General features: G+C 33.5%; 4 non-coding genes across 4 annotated transcripts; all 4 read right to left on the reverse strand.

The window, feature by feature from the left end:
* Positions 1 to 2,839: 2,839 nt before the first annotated feature.
* Positions 2,840 to 2,913, reverse strand: TRNAI-UAU (transfer RNA isoleucine (anticodon UAU)). The gene has a single exon. It is a non-coding gene; the product is annotated as a tRNA-Ile (tRNA).
* Positions 2,914 to 4,683: 1,770 nt separating this feature from the next.
* On the reverse strand, positions 4,684 to 4,757 carry TRNAI-UAU (transfer RNA isoleucine (anticodon UAU)). The gene has a single exon. It is a non-coding gene; the product is annotated as a tRNA-Ile (tRNA).
* Positions 4,758 to 6,504: 1,747 nt separating this feature from the next.
* Positions 6,505 to 6,578, reverse strand: TRNAI-UAU (transfer RNA isoleucine (anticodon UAU)). Its single transcript has one exon. It is a non-coding gene; the product is annotated as a tRNA-Ile (tRNA).
* Positions 6,579 to 8,325: 1,747 nt separating this feature from the next.
* On the reverse strand, positions 8,326 to 8,399 carry TRNAI-UAU (transfer RNA isoleucine (anticodon UAU)). Its single transcript has one exon. It is a non-coding gene; the product is annotated as a tRNA-Ile (tRNA).
* Positions 8,400 to 17,249: the final 8,850 nt, after the last annotated feature.

Genomic DNA, 17,249 nt, shown 5'->3' on the forward strand with positions numbered 1-17,249 from the left:
AGGGAAAGCACGCTCCGCGTGTATGAAGGATTGATCCGGATAAAAGTCCAGAGACCAATCCACGCGGGGCTTGGAATTAGGCACGCTCCACGTGCCTTCATTTTAATGAACTTGCCCTAGGGGTGGCAATGGGGCGGGGCGGGGACGGTTTTACATCCCCCATTCCGTCCCCAATATTTTCGGGGCGGTTTCGAGAAATCCCTAAAAAAATGTTCGGGGATTTTTTGGCACCCACACCCGCCCGCACGATTCTCCATGGGTTTCGGGTAATCCTCAATCCCCAAATAAAATTTAAAAAATTGCCTAAATTAAAAAATTACCCAATCTCCAAATTTAAAATTCATCACGCGTTACTGGTATAAAATATCAGTTTAGAGCAGCAATAAAATAAAATTATAAAATATAACTTTAGAGCAGCAATCGAACAAAATTGAAGTACTGATATAAAAAAAACTTAGCATTCAGTACCAGTACTGATATAATAAAATAACTCAGCATTCAGTACTGATATATCTAAATACATGTGATATATCAAGAGTAGTAATACAACAAAATTAATGTACTGATATAATAAAATAACTCAGTATTCAGTACTGATATATCTAAATACATGTGATATATCAAGAGTAGTAATACATCAAAATTAATGTACTGATATAATAAAAAAACTCAGCATTCAGTACTGATATATCTAAATACATGTGATATACTAAGAGCGGCAATAAAACTAAATTAAATTGTTATAGATATAGATAATAATATTACTTAACTTATGACAATACTGATTATTTTTTTAATCACATTTAAATACAAATTATCTTAGGTATATATATAATATTTTATCTTATTGTTTGAGGATTTTATGGTCGGTTTTTCGGTGGCGGTTTGCGGATCCCCGCGGTTCGGGATAGTAATACTCCCCCCCCCCAATTTTAATGTTCATGGCTAAAATTTCCCCCGCCCCTAGCCCCGCACCCAAAATTTTTGGTTTTTCCCCGACCCTGTCGGTTCAGATCTCCACGGTTTTCGGTTTTTCCCTCCTCATTGCCACCCCTAACTTGCCCCTTACTCCAGCTTCCTCCTTAATTACAATCCTGCCACTCCTTATTTACAACCCATGTCACTCCTTATTTACCATCCATGCCACCCTTTTACTTTCAACCCAATTTGCCCTTATCTTTATCATGTTAATTAATTAAGTGATTTACCGTTTTATGTAATTTGCTTTAGGATTTTGAGATTGTATAAATACATCTCTTTCTTGTAATTGTTCCTTCACTTTTTATCAATCAATATTAAACCTTCCTCAAGAAGCTTTTGTTAAGGTTTTCAGCTTCAACAATGGGGAATTCTTATTTCCTATGGATTTAGTCCATAAAACCCGGGATTCACTCCTTCTAGTTTAGCTAGAGAAGAAATATCTTGTGAGTTTACGATTAAAACTTTCAGACGAAACTGATCCGTATCAATAAATTGATAGCAGTAATTCGATTTGCAGGAATATTCACATGGACCTTAATGACCAAGTGAATTTGGTCATTCACCGTTAGATCTAAGCTTATTAAATCTAAACCGCAGGATGCTTTGAATCTCCACCTTAGGATTCTAATAAACCTAGATCCGATGATGAATGACCAAATATTGCATGGTCATTAAGGTCCATGTGATCAAAACCGATTCGATTTTAGACTTTGAATGTAGTTTTAAAAAAATAAAAATGTTTTGATTATCATCAAAATTTAACAATATAATTTCAAATACTTTCTGTAAACAAACATACCACATACACCTGTTTGTAAATAGGGCAATTCACAAGTGTTTTTTTATACTTTATCCTAGATTTTAGTATGATTAAATTACTATTTTCCTTCTAACGTATTCAAAATGATTATTTTTTTACTAAATGATGTGGTTGAATCCAGCTATAAAAGCATTCATAATGGTTGGAAGATTGCACACTCTCCAAACATTGCACATCGTCCATTTCGAATAATTATTTCTTCAAAACACCTTCTACCAAAAATCTTATCTAGTGATTAGTCACGATCAACACTATTCAATGAGTGTCACTCGTCATATAATATAATATTTTATTTTATTTTACTTTTAATCCGTTAACCTATTTTATAATAATAATAAAATAGATAATGAATTCATATTAATTGAATAAAAAAATATATTAATGTTTATTATTAATCAAATAAAATGTTTATAATTTGAATAATTTATTTAATTAGATTAAAAAAATTAAAAGCGTAATATAATTTTGTTTGTTCCAATTTTAATCGATAGTAGTAATTAATGAAAGTGTAAAATATATTAGAAGCGGAAAATACATAAAAGTAAAATATATTTGAAAAAAACGAACAAACTATTTACCAATAACATGTGAGAAATAAACTAAATGCATTAAATTAAAATGATGACATGATTGAAAGAAGGAAATTTGTCGATGATTAATTAGTAAGGTCAGTGATTCCGAAACGTTCCCGAAGGCTTTGATGGAGAACGATTCTTACTACGCCCTGGAGATTAATCCCTCCGCTTTGGCTTTTTCATGACGACGTGGAGGACTTATTGATTAAGAATACCTCCTCGTGGGTGACGGGCTTTGGGAAGATGCCTTTGGGGTCTTAGTGGATTCTCGGCTAGATTATGCTGCTTGAACAGGCTTATTTCGGAGATCCTCTTTTGCCTTTCGTAATTGTTGTTTAGGCTCAAAATTGGTATTGTTTAGGCTCGAAATTTTCATTTTTTTCCGATCAATTTTGTAACTTTTTATTATTTGTAACAAAACATTTTGTTTGAAAATAAAAATTATGGAAGAAAAATAAATATATGGTCCCGGCGGGGCTCGAACCCGCGACCTTCGGCTCATAAGACCAATGCTCTAACCAACTGAGCTACGGGACCCACAACCAGTTCAAATATTTATTTGTATTTTTGAAAAATGTAGCATTAGATAAATGGAATTTCTAATAAATCATTTTAAGTTTTATTTAATATTTAATACAACGACATTATTATAATTATTGAGTTGTATCTACGATTCAAGACATGTCTTTATTTTACAATGCCTTAGGTTATTTATTTTACAATGCCTTAGGTAATTGTTCCTTAACTTTTTACAATCTATATTAAACCTTCCTCAAGAAGCTTTTGTTAAGGTTTTTACCTTCAACAATGGGGAATTCTTATTTCCTATGGATTTAGTCCATAAAATCCGAGATTCACTCCTTCTAGTTTAGCTAGAGAAGAAATATCTTGTGAGTTTACGATTAAAACTTTCAGACGAAACTGATCCGTATCAATAAATTGATAGCAGTAATTCGATTTGCAGGAATATTCACATTGACCTTAATGACCAAGTGAATTTGGTCATTCACCGTTAGATCTAAGCTTATTAAATCTAAACCGCAGGATGCTTTGAATCTCCACCTTAGGATTCTAATAAACCTAGATCCGATGATGAATGACCAAATACTGCATGGTCATTAAGGTCCATGTGATCAAAACCGATTCGATTTTAGACTTTGAATGTAGTTTTAAAAAAATAAAAATGTTTTGATTATCATCAAAATTTAACAATATAATTTCAAATACTTTCTGTAAACAAACATACCACATACACCTGTTTGCAAATAGTGCAATTCACAAGTGTTTTTTTATACTTTATCCTAGATTTTAGTATGATTAAATTACTATTTTCCTTCTAACGTATTCAAAATGATTAGTTTTTTTTACTAAATGATGTGGTTGAATCCAGCTATAAAAGCATTCCTAATGGTTGGAAGATTGCACACTCTCCAAACATTGCACATCGTCCATTTCGAATAATTATTTCTTCAAAACACCTTCTACCAAAAATCTTATCTAGTGATTAGTCACGATCAACACTATTCAATGAGTCCCACTCGTCATATAATATAATATTTTATTTTATTTTACTTTTAATCCGTTAACCTATTTTATAATAATAATAAAATAGATAATGAATTCATATTAATTGAATAAAAAAATATATTAATGTTTATTATTAATCAAATAAAATGTTTATAATTTGAATAATTTATTTAATTAGATTAAAAAAATTAAAAGCGTAATATAATTTTGTTTGTTCCAATTTTAATCGATAGTAGTAATTAATGAAAGTGTAAAATATATTAGAAGCGGAAAATACATAAAAGTAAAATATATTTGAAAAAAACGAACAAACTATTTACCAATAACATGTGAGAAATAAACTAAATGCATTAAATTAAAATGATGACATGATTGAAAGAAGGAAATTTGTCGATGATTAATTAGTAAGGTCAGTGATTCCGAAACGTTCCCGAAGGCTTTGATGGAGAACGATTCTTACTACGCCCTGGAGATTAATCCCTCCGCTTTGGCTTTTTCATGACGACGTGGAGGACTTATTGATTAAGAATACCTCCTCTTGGGTGACGGGCTTTGGGAACATGCCTTTGGGGTCTTAGTGGATTCTCGGCTAGATTATGCTGCTTGAACAGGCTTATTTCGAAGATCCTCTTTTGCCTTTCGTAATTGTTGTTTAGGCTCGAAATTGGTATTGTTTAGGCTCGAAATTTTCATTTTTTTCCGATCAATTTTGTAACTTTTTATTATTTGTAACAAAACATTTTGTTTAAAAATAAAAATTATGGAAGAAAAATAAATATATGGTCCCGGCGGGTCTCGAACTCGCGACCTTCGGCTCATAAGACCAACGCTCTAACCAACTGAGCTACGGGACCCACAACCAGTTCAAATATTTATTTGTATTTTTGAAAAATGTAGCATTAGATAAATGGAATTTCTAATAAATCATTTTAAGTTTTATTTAATATTTAATACAACGACATTATTATAATTATTGAGTTGTATCTACGATTCAAGACATGTCTTTATTTTACAATGCCTTAGGTAATTGTTCCTTAACTTTTTACAATCAATATTAAACCTTCCTCAAGAAGCTTTTGTTAAGGTTTTCACCTTCAACAATGGGGAATTCTTATTTCCTATGGATTTAGTCCATAAAATCCGAGATTCACTCCTTCTAGTTTAGCTAGAGAAGAAATATCTTGTGAGTTTACGATTAAAACTTTCAGACGAAACTGATCCGTATCAATAAATTGATAGCAGTAATTCGATTTGCAGGAATATTCACATGGACCTTAATGACTAAGTGAATTTGGTTATTCACCGTTAGATCTAAGCTTATTAAATCTAAACCGCAGGATGCTTTGAATCTCCACCTTAGGATTCTAATAAACCTAGATCCGATGATGAATGACCAAATACTGCATGGTCATTAAGGTCCATGTGATCAAAACCGATTCGATTTTAGACTTTGAATGTAGTTTTAAAAAAATAAAAATGTTTTGATTATCATCAAAATTTAACAATATAATTTCAAATACTTTCTGTAAACAAACATACCACATACACCTGTTTGCAAATAGGGCAATTCACAAGTGTTTTTTTTATACTTTATCCTAGATTTTAGTATGATTAAATTACTATTTTCCTTCTAACGTATTCAAAATGATTAGTTTTTTTTACTAAATGATGTGGTTGAATCCAGCTATAAAAGCATTCCTAATGGTTGGAAGATTGCACACTCTCCAAACATTGCACATCGTCCATTTCGAATAATTATTTCTTCAAAACACCTTCTACCAAAAATCTTATCTAGTGATTAGTCACGATCAACACTATTCAATGAGTCCCACTCGTCATATAATATAATATTTTATTTTATTTTACTTTTAATCCGTTAACCTATTTTATAATAATAATAAAATAGATAATGAATTCATATTAATTGAATAAAAAAATATATTAATGTTTATTATTAATCAAATAAAATGTTTATAATTTGAATAATTTATTTAATTAGATTAAAAAAATTAAAAGCGTAATATAATTTTGTTTGTTCCAATTTTAATCGATAGTAGTAATTAATGAAAGTGTAAAATATATTAGAAGCGGAAAATACATAAAAGTAAAATATATTTGAAAAAAACGAACAAACTATTTACCAATAACATGTGAGAAATAAACTAAATGCATTAAATTAAAATGATGACATGATTGAAAGAAGGAAATTTGTCGATGATTAATTAGTAAGGTCAGTGATTCCGAAACGTTCCCGAAGGCTTTGATGGAGAACGATTCTTACTACGCCCTGGAGATTAATCCCTCCGCTTTGGCTTTTTCATGACGACGTGGAGGACTTATTGATTAAGAATACCTCCTCTTGGGTGACGGGCTTTGGGAACATGCCTTTGGGGTCTTAGTGGATTCTCGGCTAGATTATGCTGCTTGAACAGGCTTATTTCGAAGATCCTCTTTTGCCTTTCGTAATTGTTGTTTAGGCTCGAAATTGGTATTGTTTAGGCTCGAAATTTTCATTTTTTTCCGATCAATTTTGTAACTTTTTATTATTTGTAACAAAACATTTTGTTTAAAAATAAAAATTATGGAAGAAAAATAAATATATGGTCCCGGCGGGTCTCGAACTCGCGACCTTCGGCTCATAAGACCAACGCTCTAACCAACTGAGCTACGGGACCCACAACCAGTTCAAATATTTATTTGTATTTTTGAAAAATGTAGCATTAGATAAATGGAATTTCTAATAAATCATTTTAAGTTTTATTTAATATTTAATACAACGACATTATTATAATTATTGAGTTGTATCTACGATTCAAGACATGTCTTTATTTTACAATGCCTTAGGTAATTGTTCCTTAACTTTTTACAATCAATATTAAACCTTCCTCAAGAAGCTTTTGTTAAGGTTTTCACCTTCAACAATGGGGAATTCTTATTTCCTATGGATTTAGTCCATAAAATCCGAGATTCACTCCTTCTAGTTTAGCTAGAGAAGAAATATCTTGTGAGTTTACGATTAAAACTTTCAGACGAAACTGATCCGTATCAATAAATTGATAGCAGTAATTCGATTTGCAGGAATATTCACATGGACCTTAATGACTAAGTGAATTTGGTTATTCACCGTTAGATCTAAGCTTATTAAATCTAAACCGCAGGATGCTTTGAATCTCCACCTTAGGATTCTAATAAACCTAGATCCGATGATGAATGACCAAATACTGCATGGTCATTAAGGTCCATGTGATCAAAACCGATTCGATTTTAGACTTTGAATGTAGTTTTAAAAAAATAAAAATGTTTTGATTATCATCAAAATTTAACAATATAATTTCAAATACTTTCTGTAAACAAACATACCACATACACCTGTTTGCAAATAGGGCAATTCACAAGTGTTTTTTTTATACTTTATCCTAGATTTTAGTATGATTAAATTACTATTTTCCTTCTAACGTATTCAAAATGATTAGTTTTTTTTACTAAATGATGTGGTTGAATCCAGCTATAAAAGCATTCCTAATGGTTGGAAGATTGCACACTCTCCAAACATTGCACATCGTCCATTTCGAATAATTATTTCTTCAAAACACCTTCTACCAAAAATCTTATCTAGTGATTAGTCACGATCAACACTATTCAATGAGTCCCACTCGTCATATAATATAATATTTTATTTTATTTTACTTTTAATCCGTTAACCTATTTTATAATAATAATAAAATAGATAATGAATTCATATTAATTGAATAAAAAAATATATTAATGTTTATTATTAATCAAATAAAATGTTTATAATTTGAATAATTTATTTAATTAGATTAAAAAAATTAAAAGCGTAATATAATTTTGTTTGTTCCAATTTTAATCGATAGTAGTAATTAATGAAAGTGTAAAATATATTAGAAGCGGAAAATACATAAAAGTAAAATATATTTGAAAAAAACGAACAAACTATTTACCAATAACATGTGAGAAATAAACTAAATGCATTAAATTAAAATGATGACATGATTGAAAGAAGGAAATTTGTCGATGATTAATTAGTAAGGTCAGTGATTCCGAAACGTTCCCGAAGGCTTTGATGGAGAACGATTCTTACTACGCCCTGGAGATTAATCCCTCCGCTTTGGCTTTTTCATGACGACGTGGAGGACTTATTGATTAAGAATACCTCCTCTTGGGTGACGGGCTTTGGGAACATGCCTTTGGGGTCTTAGTGGATTCTCGGCTAGATTATGCTGCTTGAACAGGCTTATTTCGAAGATCCTCTTTTGCCTTTCGTAATTGTTGTTTAGGCTCGAAATTGGTATTGTTTAGGCTCGAAATTTTCATTTTTTTCCGATCAATTTTGTAACTTTTTATTATTTGTAACAAAACATTTTGTTTGAAAATAAAAATTATGGAAGAAAAATAAATATATGGTCCCGGCGGGTCTCGAACTCGCGACCTTCGGCTCATAAGACCAACGCTCTAACCAACTGAGCTACGGGACCCACAACCAGTTCAAATATTTATTTGTATTTTTGAAAAATGTAGCATTAGATAAATGGAATTTCTAATAAATCATTTTAAGTTTTATTTAATATTTAATACAACGACATTATTATAATTATTGAGTTGTATCTACGATTCAAGACATGTCTTTATTTTACAATGCCTTAGGTAATTGTTCCTTAACTTTTTACAATCAATATTAAACCTTCCTCAAGAAGCTTTTGTTAAGGTTTTCACCTTCAACAATGGGGAATTCTTATTTCCTATGGATTTAGTCCATAAAATCCGAGATTCACTCCTTCTAGTTTAGCTAGAGAAGAAATATCTTGTGAGTTTACGATTAAAACTTTCAGACGAAACTGATCCGTATCAATAAATTGATAGCAGTAATTCGATTTGCAGGAATATTCACATGGACCTTAATGACTAAGTGAATTTGGTTATTCACCGTTAGATCTAAGCTTATTAAATCTAAACCGCAGGATGCTTTGAATCTCCACCTTAGGATTCTAATAAACCTAGATCCGATGATGAATGACCAAATACTGCATGGTCATTAAGGTCCATGTGATCAAAAACGATTCGATTTTAGACTTTGAATGTAGTTTTAAAAAAATAAAAATGTTTTGATTATCATCAAAATTTAACAATATAATTTCAAATACTTTCTGTAAACAAACATACCACATACACCTGTTTGCAAATAGGGCAATTCACAAGTGTTTTTTTATACTTTATCCTAGATTTTAGTATGATTGAATTACTATTTTCCTTCTAACGTATTCAAAATGATTAGTTTTTTTTACTAAATGATGTGGTTGAATCCAGCTATAAAAGCATTCCTAATGGTTGGAAGATTGCACACTCTCCAAACATTGCACATCGTCCATTTCGAATAATTATTTCTTCAAAACACCTTCTACCAAAAATCTTATCTAGTGATTAGTCACGATCAACACTATTCAATGAGTCCCACTCGTCATATAATATAATATTTTATTTTATTTTACTTTTAATCCGTTAACCTATTTTATAATAATAATAAAATAGATAATGAATTCATATTAATTGAATAAAAAAATATATTAATGTTTATTATTAATCAAATAAAATGTTTATAATTTGAATAATTTATTTAATTAGATTAAAAAAATTAAAAGCGTAATATAATTTTGTTTGTTCCAATTTTAATCGATAGTAGTAATTAATGAAAGTGTAAAATATATTAGAAGCGGAAAATACATAAAAGTAAAATATATTTGAAAAAAACGAACAAACTATTTACCAATAACATGTGAGAAATAAACTAAATGCATTAAATTAAAATGATGACATGATTGAAAGAAGGAAATTTGTCGATGATTAATTAGTAAGGTCAGTGATTCCGAAACGTTCCCGAAGGCTTTGATGGAGAACGATTCTTACTACGCCCTGGAGATCAATCCCTCCGCTTTGGCTTTTTCATGACGACGTGGAGGACTTATTGATTAAGAATATCTCCTCGTGGGTGACGGGCTTTGGGAACATGCCTTTGGGGTCTTAGTGGATTCTCGGCTAGATTATGCTGCTTGAACAGGCTTATTTCGGAGATCCTCTTTTGCCTTTCGTAATTGTTGTTTGAGAGCGACCATCTTCTGCTCGTGGGCCGCTTTAGCATCATCTATCTTCTTCTACATGGCCACCAAATTCTGGCTAAACCTCCGAGATACTTCATCCGCCAAAAGCTGATATTGGAGATTCAGCTGGGGTTGGGGATCCGCCCGCTGATTAACCTCCTGGTCATGGACGTAGCCATCACCGAATGATTCGAATTATTATGGATAATTTTTCTCCACGATCACCACATTAATGATATATGTGGTTACTTGATTTTTCTTACGTATCCACATCGCCTTTGTGATTCGACGTCGTTGATAACCTACAAAATAGTAACATAGGTTAGACAGGGTCAGAATCCAGTGAACTCACTCCGATGCCTAAGTCTGTTTATGATTAGGACCAAATTGAAGGGTATGCATTAGTTGTGAGATAGTTGTTAAAGTACCGTAAATATTTATTTATAAGGGGTTTCTTAGTTTAAGGTTATCACCTCTTTTAGGAATTCTTGTGAGCTTAGAATTCTGTATCCCTTAAGGGATTGGAATCTTGGAAGGAATCCTTTATCTCATAGGATTCTAGAAGTTTTCTTTATAGTAGGAGGCCGGAGCTCTGATTGTTGTCTTTAGCCAATAACATCCGCACGTGTCTTTTTAACCTTTAAGGAGGGTGGAACTAACGTCATTCATGTGGTGTCATTTTGCATGATATCACCACATAAATTCTTTCGTTCCGAAAAAACAACAATAACTGCGATTTGAAACAACGTTTTTTTTTTTAAAAAAATTAACCTTTTATTTTATTCTATTAAAAAACTGCGTTATTAAACAACACAGCCGGTGTTGGTAATAAAGAGATGCTCTTCTCTAAAGAAAGAAAACAGTAACATCTTTCATTCCCCCTTACAAACGATCCGTTTGCTCTTCCACTCCCAATTGAACCAATGTCATTTTCTTTGTTTTCCTCTTCAAAGTGAATTTCTTCTATGTCAAACCCAAACGTGTATTTCTATGTAACCGAACCCATGTTTGGATAGATTTGCTGTCATAATTAATTGATTTTCCAAATCAATCAATGGGACTTTATGCGCTTTACCTTATTCTTGGGGGTCTTGATTCAGATTATTTACAATTAAGCTTTTATGATGACTGGATTTTATAGTTTTTCTAATTGCAATTGAATTTTTATTTTTAGTCGATGAAGGTGAATTCTAGGTTTTAATTGATTTTTTGAGTTGGTGAAATTCATAGCTTCATGTCAATATTCATTTGGCTTGAAATGAACTTATTTATTGAATTTTGAATTGAGTTTTAATTTGATTGCATTTCTATGAGTTTTTAATGGAAAGTCATTACATTTTGTTCTTATTTCATGTTTGAGTGATATCTGTTTTAGGCCCTGTTGTTTGGGGAAAATATTCTGCAGGAAAATATTTTTCCAATTTTTCAGTGTTTGTTTGGGCAGGAAAATAAGTCAAAAGGAAAATAAGTGGTAAGTCAATGGAAAATGAATGAAGAAATAAGGAAAAATGTTTTACCAAAAGGGTAAAACATTTTCCCCAAAATATACGCGTTCAGAAAAAAATGGAAAAAACGTTAAAAAAATGTAAAAATACAAAAAAAAATATGAAACACAAAAAACATGAACAACATGAAAACGTTACAAAACACGAGAATATGAAAAAAAAAACATGAAAAGGTGAACAAAGGCGAAAAACACAAAAAGCAAAAAAAAAGCAAACACTAGAAAAAGCACAAAACATGAACAACGCCGAAAAAGTGACAAAACATGAAATATACGAAAACGTGAAAAAATACGAAAAACACGAAAACATGAAAAATGCTAAAACACAAAAACGTGACAATACGTGAAAAGATAAACATGAAAAAATGGAAAATGCAAACAAAACACGAAAACGTGAAAAATACGAAAAACATGAAAAAACGTGAATAACACAAAAAAGTAAAAAAATGTGAAAAAAAAAGAAAACATGAAAAGGGAAAACCCGAAAAAGTAAACGAGAAAACGCGAAAAAATGAAAAAAAAAACAATACAATAACGTTAATAACACGAGAAAACGTATAAAAAATGCCAAAAATGTGAAAAAACGTTTTTCGTGTGTTTAACATTATTTTTCTTCTTCATATTTTCGTGTTTTTTCATTTTTTTTTCATAAGGAATTTCTATTCCATTCTTTACTATTTTATTCCTTTGGAATAACCATTCCACCATGAACCAAACAACACTTTATAATTTATGAGTGTTTTTGGTGCTTAATTTGTGTTTAATACATGTGAATCTATTTTTTTTTGTTTTATATATACAATTGAAAATAAAAAATACAGAAAATCTATATTTAGTGTTTGGAAAATATTTTCTAATGTTATTGTCAAACATAAGAAAATATTTTATTTTCCTACACAATATTTTCCCTGCATAACATTTTCCAGAACACAATATTTTCCCCCAAATAAACATGGCCTTAGATTAAGAATTTTATAACTTTTTTTTAGGTATTTAGAGACTACATTTAAAAGCATCGGTGTATGAATATGATAAGTTTGCAACTAGGAGTAACCCATTTAAACATTATGGAACAACCTCCCTTCACTTTATCCATTAGTTAGCGAATTTTAATAACTCTCTTTCTTTAAAATAAACACCTCATTTAAAAAAGGGTTAAGGTGCAAAAATACCCCTAACGTTTTGGGTCAGGAGCAATTTTACCCCTAACGTCTAAAATGGTGCAATTTTGCCCCTAACGTTTGTAGCCAAGAGCAATTTTACCCCTAACGTTGGTAATTTGGGTCAATTTCAGATATTATTATAAAACACATATATTTTTATTCATTATTTTGCACCAATTTCATATCAATTCATCCTAAAAAAAGAATTTCATATTTTTTTGTAATTTAATAATAGAATTGGAGATTAATATTTACAAATTCGGTGAATTTTTTGAATTTTTTTTTTATCTAATTCATACAAAAGACAATATATTTTTTTTATTTTTTTCACATCCCAGCATATGTTTATGATTTGTTACTGATAAAATGACGCATATATGAAGTGTAGATGATAAGATTCATGACCGAGAAGACAGTTTGATGAATTATTTCTGAAATTGATCCAATTTATCAACGTTAGGGGTAAAATTGCTCTTGGCTACAAACGTTAAGGGTAAAATTGCACCATTTTAGACGTTAGGGGTAAAATTGCTCCAGACCCAAAACGTTAGGGGTATTTTTGCACCTTAACCCTTTAAAAAATCAAGTACTAAGAGTGGTTAAAAGAACCCATCGTGGAACTTTCCCTTTGTGGAACTCTCCTCTTTGTAGAACTTTCAGACCTTGGTGGATCGGCGCCGGCGTGGCTCTAGAAATCAAATTCTTCAAATCAATGGACAGGAAATTAGTGGAGTTATGTAGCAAGTTTTCTTTATCCGACAAAGAAAAGGAAATTATCGAGGTGGAAGAAACTAATTTGGATTGCAACAGTAGCCTGAACCCTAATCGTATCGCTTTGCTCTGCCGAATGCTTTCTCGCAAGCCTCTGAACCTGCGTGCTTTACATGGAGCGCTCTCTGGAATGTGGAAAATTGCTGATGATTTCAAGCTAGAGGATGCAGGCAAAGGAACTTTTATCTGTATTTTTTAAAACCCAAGAGACAAAGCGTGGGTATTGTTGAATGGCCCCTGGCAGTTCGACAGACAATTGATTCTAATGACAGAAGTACAAGGCTTTGAGCAACCATCAGAGATTGAGATCAACCATTGTTGCTTCTGGGTAAGGATACATGACCTCCCTCTGGACAGAAGGGATCAACGCTCCATCAACTTGGTTGTTAGTAAAATTGGCAAGGTTATTATGATCCAAGAGGAAGATATAGGAACCTTGGGAAGCAGTGCCAGGGTCCGTGTGGAGATTGATGTCAATAAGGCACTCGTAAGAGGGACGTACATTCGCAATAGCTTGGGAACATCCTGCTGGGTCTATTTCAGGTATGAAAAACTTCCAAACTTTTGCTATCTATGTGGTTTGATTGGACATGTATTGGATGATTGTGTGAGCAGAGAACAGGAAGATGTAGGGGGAAATTGGCCTTTTGCCCCTTCCCTCAGAGCATCTCCCTTTAAACGCAAATCCTATGGAACATGGAAGGGTCCAAACAAAACAACAACAGGGAGTGTAAATCCCAGCAGTAGCCCTAACACACCCATTGATCCCATCTTATCAAGGCGCAAGCTCCAGTTGGATTCGGGTTATAAAGAGCCTATGAAAACAACTAGGGATGATGTTACTCCAATGGCAGGCCCCAAGAATGAAAGGATACAGAACATGAGTGGGGAAAAGATAGCCTCAAAGTTACAGCTAGAACTTCCACTGGAAATTGAAGGAAGAGATATTCAGAAGATACAAAGCAATGAGCTAGTGGATATTGATGCTGTTAAGAGAGCTGATGGCGGGGGCTATAGGAAATTCAAAAAATTGGCGCGCTCTCAATGCTCAGGAGATAGTACAGGAAAGGGTGGTGCTGGGGAATTTCAGGAAGGAAAGGGAGGAGAAACAAATCTTAAAAGGCAGAGAAATGAGGAAATGAATAAAGGAATGGAGATAGATGATGAGGGCTTGAGCAAATGCTATCGAAATGATGTTGAGATTGATACCCTGAACTTAATATCGGCGGAGCTTGGCAAGCCCGCCGACAGCAATGAAAATCTTAAGTTGGAATGTCCAGGGTATGGGCAATCCATGGACATTCCGCGCCTTCAGTCACATGATGAAGGCTCATGGCCCAGATGTTATGTTCTTGATGGAGACTAGATTGTTACACAGTGAAACAAGCAAGCTGAAACAACTTCTACAAGATTATAATATGTTCATTATTAATGCCAAAGGGAGATCTGGGGGGCTTCTGCTAACATGGAAAAAAGAGATTGATGTATCCATCCAAGGCTTCACAGACCACTGTATTTACTTCGAAGTGAGAGGAACTGATGATCAGGGTCGATGGAGAGGTGTTGGCATCTATGGGTGGCCTATTATGAATCAGAAATTTTTAACTTGGAACCTAATTAGAGAAATTTCCCAAAAGAATAAGCTCCCTCTCTTGACTTTTGGAGATTTCAACGAAATTTTGTACTCGTACGAGAAAGCCGGGGGAAGAACAAAAGCCCAATCCCAAATGGATGCTTTTCGCAATTGTGTCAGTTTCTGCCAGCTTGAGGATCTCGGATACTCAAGATGCCCATTTACTTGGAACAACGGTCGAAAGGGGCGTGACTGTATTATGGAGAGATTGGATAGAACTTTCGCCACTGAGAGTTGGAGAAATATGTTTCCAGCCTACCTAGTGAAACATTTACCCTGTTCAGCATCAGACCATACTCCGATACTTATTGACAGTGAGGGAAGCAGCATGACAGAGAGAGGTAAAAAACACCATTTCCGGTTTGAAAAGATGTGGCAGCGGGACGCAAATTGCGCAAAAATCATTAAAATGGCTTGGAAATCATGTCCAGATGGGAAGCAGCCTTCGGTTATGGAGCGGATTAGATTGTGTTCTCAACAGCTTAGTGATTGGAACCGGAACTGCTTTGGGAATGTGGGAAGAAAAATTAAGCTTGTTTCTAATAAGCTTGATGAAATCCAAAACTCCGGGGTTGATGATGTTGTGATCGGGAAGACCAAAGCACTAACAAATGAGCTCAATGAACTCCTACATCGCCAAGAAGTTATGTGGAAACAGAGAAGTCGTGTGATGTGGTTAAAAGACGGAGACAAAAACACCAAATACTTTCATACAAAAGCAACTGCCCGTCGAAAGGCGAATACGATCACCGAACTTCAAGATAGCAATGGGTGTCTGAAAAATGGAGCTAAGGCCATTGAAAGTATTGTTCTCCAATTTTATAATGATCTTTTCTCTTCGTCGAATCCCGAGCTAAATGCATTCCCTTTTCATGTGATTGATCGACAATTATCGAATGATCAAATTCAGGAGTTGACAAGCCCTTATCATCCCCAGGAGATATCCCAAGCTTTGAAACAGATGAATCCGGATAAGGCCCCCGGACCTGATGGCATGCCTGCTCTCTTTTATCAATCATACTGGGATCTAGTTGGCCTCGATGTACAGTCTTGTGTGATGGAATTCTTAGAATCTGGAAGAATGCTTGACAGGTTAAACCATACCCTTGTATGCCTGATTCCTAAAAAGTGCAAACCGACAAATATGAAGGACTTAAGGCCTATAAGCTTGTGTAACGTGCTCTACAAACTGATTTCTAAAGTGCTTGCTAACAGGTTAAAACGGGTGTTGCCTGATATTATCGACCCTGCTCAAAGTGCTTTTGTGTCTGGTCGGCTCATTACAGATAATGCCTTGATTGCCTGTGAACTATTCCATACTATGAAGCATCGTAGCTCGAGCTCCAAAGGGCAATTTGCACTAAAGCTCGACATGAGCAAGGCATATGACCGGATTGAATGGGTCTTCTTGGAGAAGGTTATGAAGCAGATGCGTTTTCCTGAATGTTTTATCAAACTGATTATGGTATGTTTTGTTGAAACACCTTTCCACATAATTTTGATTTGACAAAATTGGTTAAGTATAATATATATACATATTCTAAACACACTAAGTTTAAATGCTTTGATTTAATTCTACTAATGTGTTTGTTCAATGTTGAGTTAAAATACTATAAGACATAAGAATCGAAAGGCCCAAGCCCAATACGGAAGCCAAGGCCCAAGTCAAACAACTCAGTACACTCGGCCCGCGTATGTCAAGACGTTGCCGTTTTTGAACAAAAACGCAACTCAGCAAACGGAAGGATCTAGAAGACCTTCGGGAACAACTTCACAATGAAGCTGCTGAGTCGTCTCGACAAAGCGTACAAGACAGCAGCTGGCAAAGGAAAACTTCCAGACAAAGTGTTTCCTCTTTTGGCAAAGTTCAGACGACACAGTATACTGTCCAGTTGACTTTACCATAAAAGGAGAGACCATTTGCTGAGCTGACCGAGGACAGAAGATACACGATTGTGATTGGCCGATAGCTCTGAGCAAGTCAGGATGACAATGACACATAGCCGTTTCCCTCCAACGGTTATTTCGAAATTCGAAATGACCGACGCCCAGACATCTCTATAAATAGTGCCATCACAAGCTTCACAACACACAGAACTTGATCAAGCCATTACGCTGACCAAATCTCTACAAGTTCTGCAAGCAAGAAGCAAAGCAAAATT

The sequence above is a fragment of the Euphorbia lathyris genome, chromosome 4, assembly GCF_963576675.1.
Source record: "Euphorbia lathyris chromosome 4, ddEupLath1.1, whole genome shotgun sequence".
Classification (NCBI taxonomy): Eukaryota; Viridiplantae; Streptophyta; class Magnoliopsida; order Malpighiales; family Euphorbiaceae; genus Euphorbia; species Euphorbia lathyris.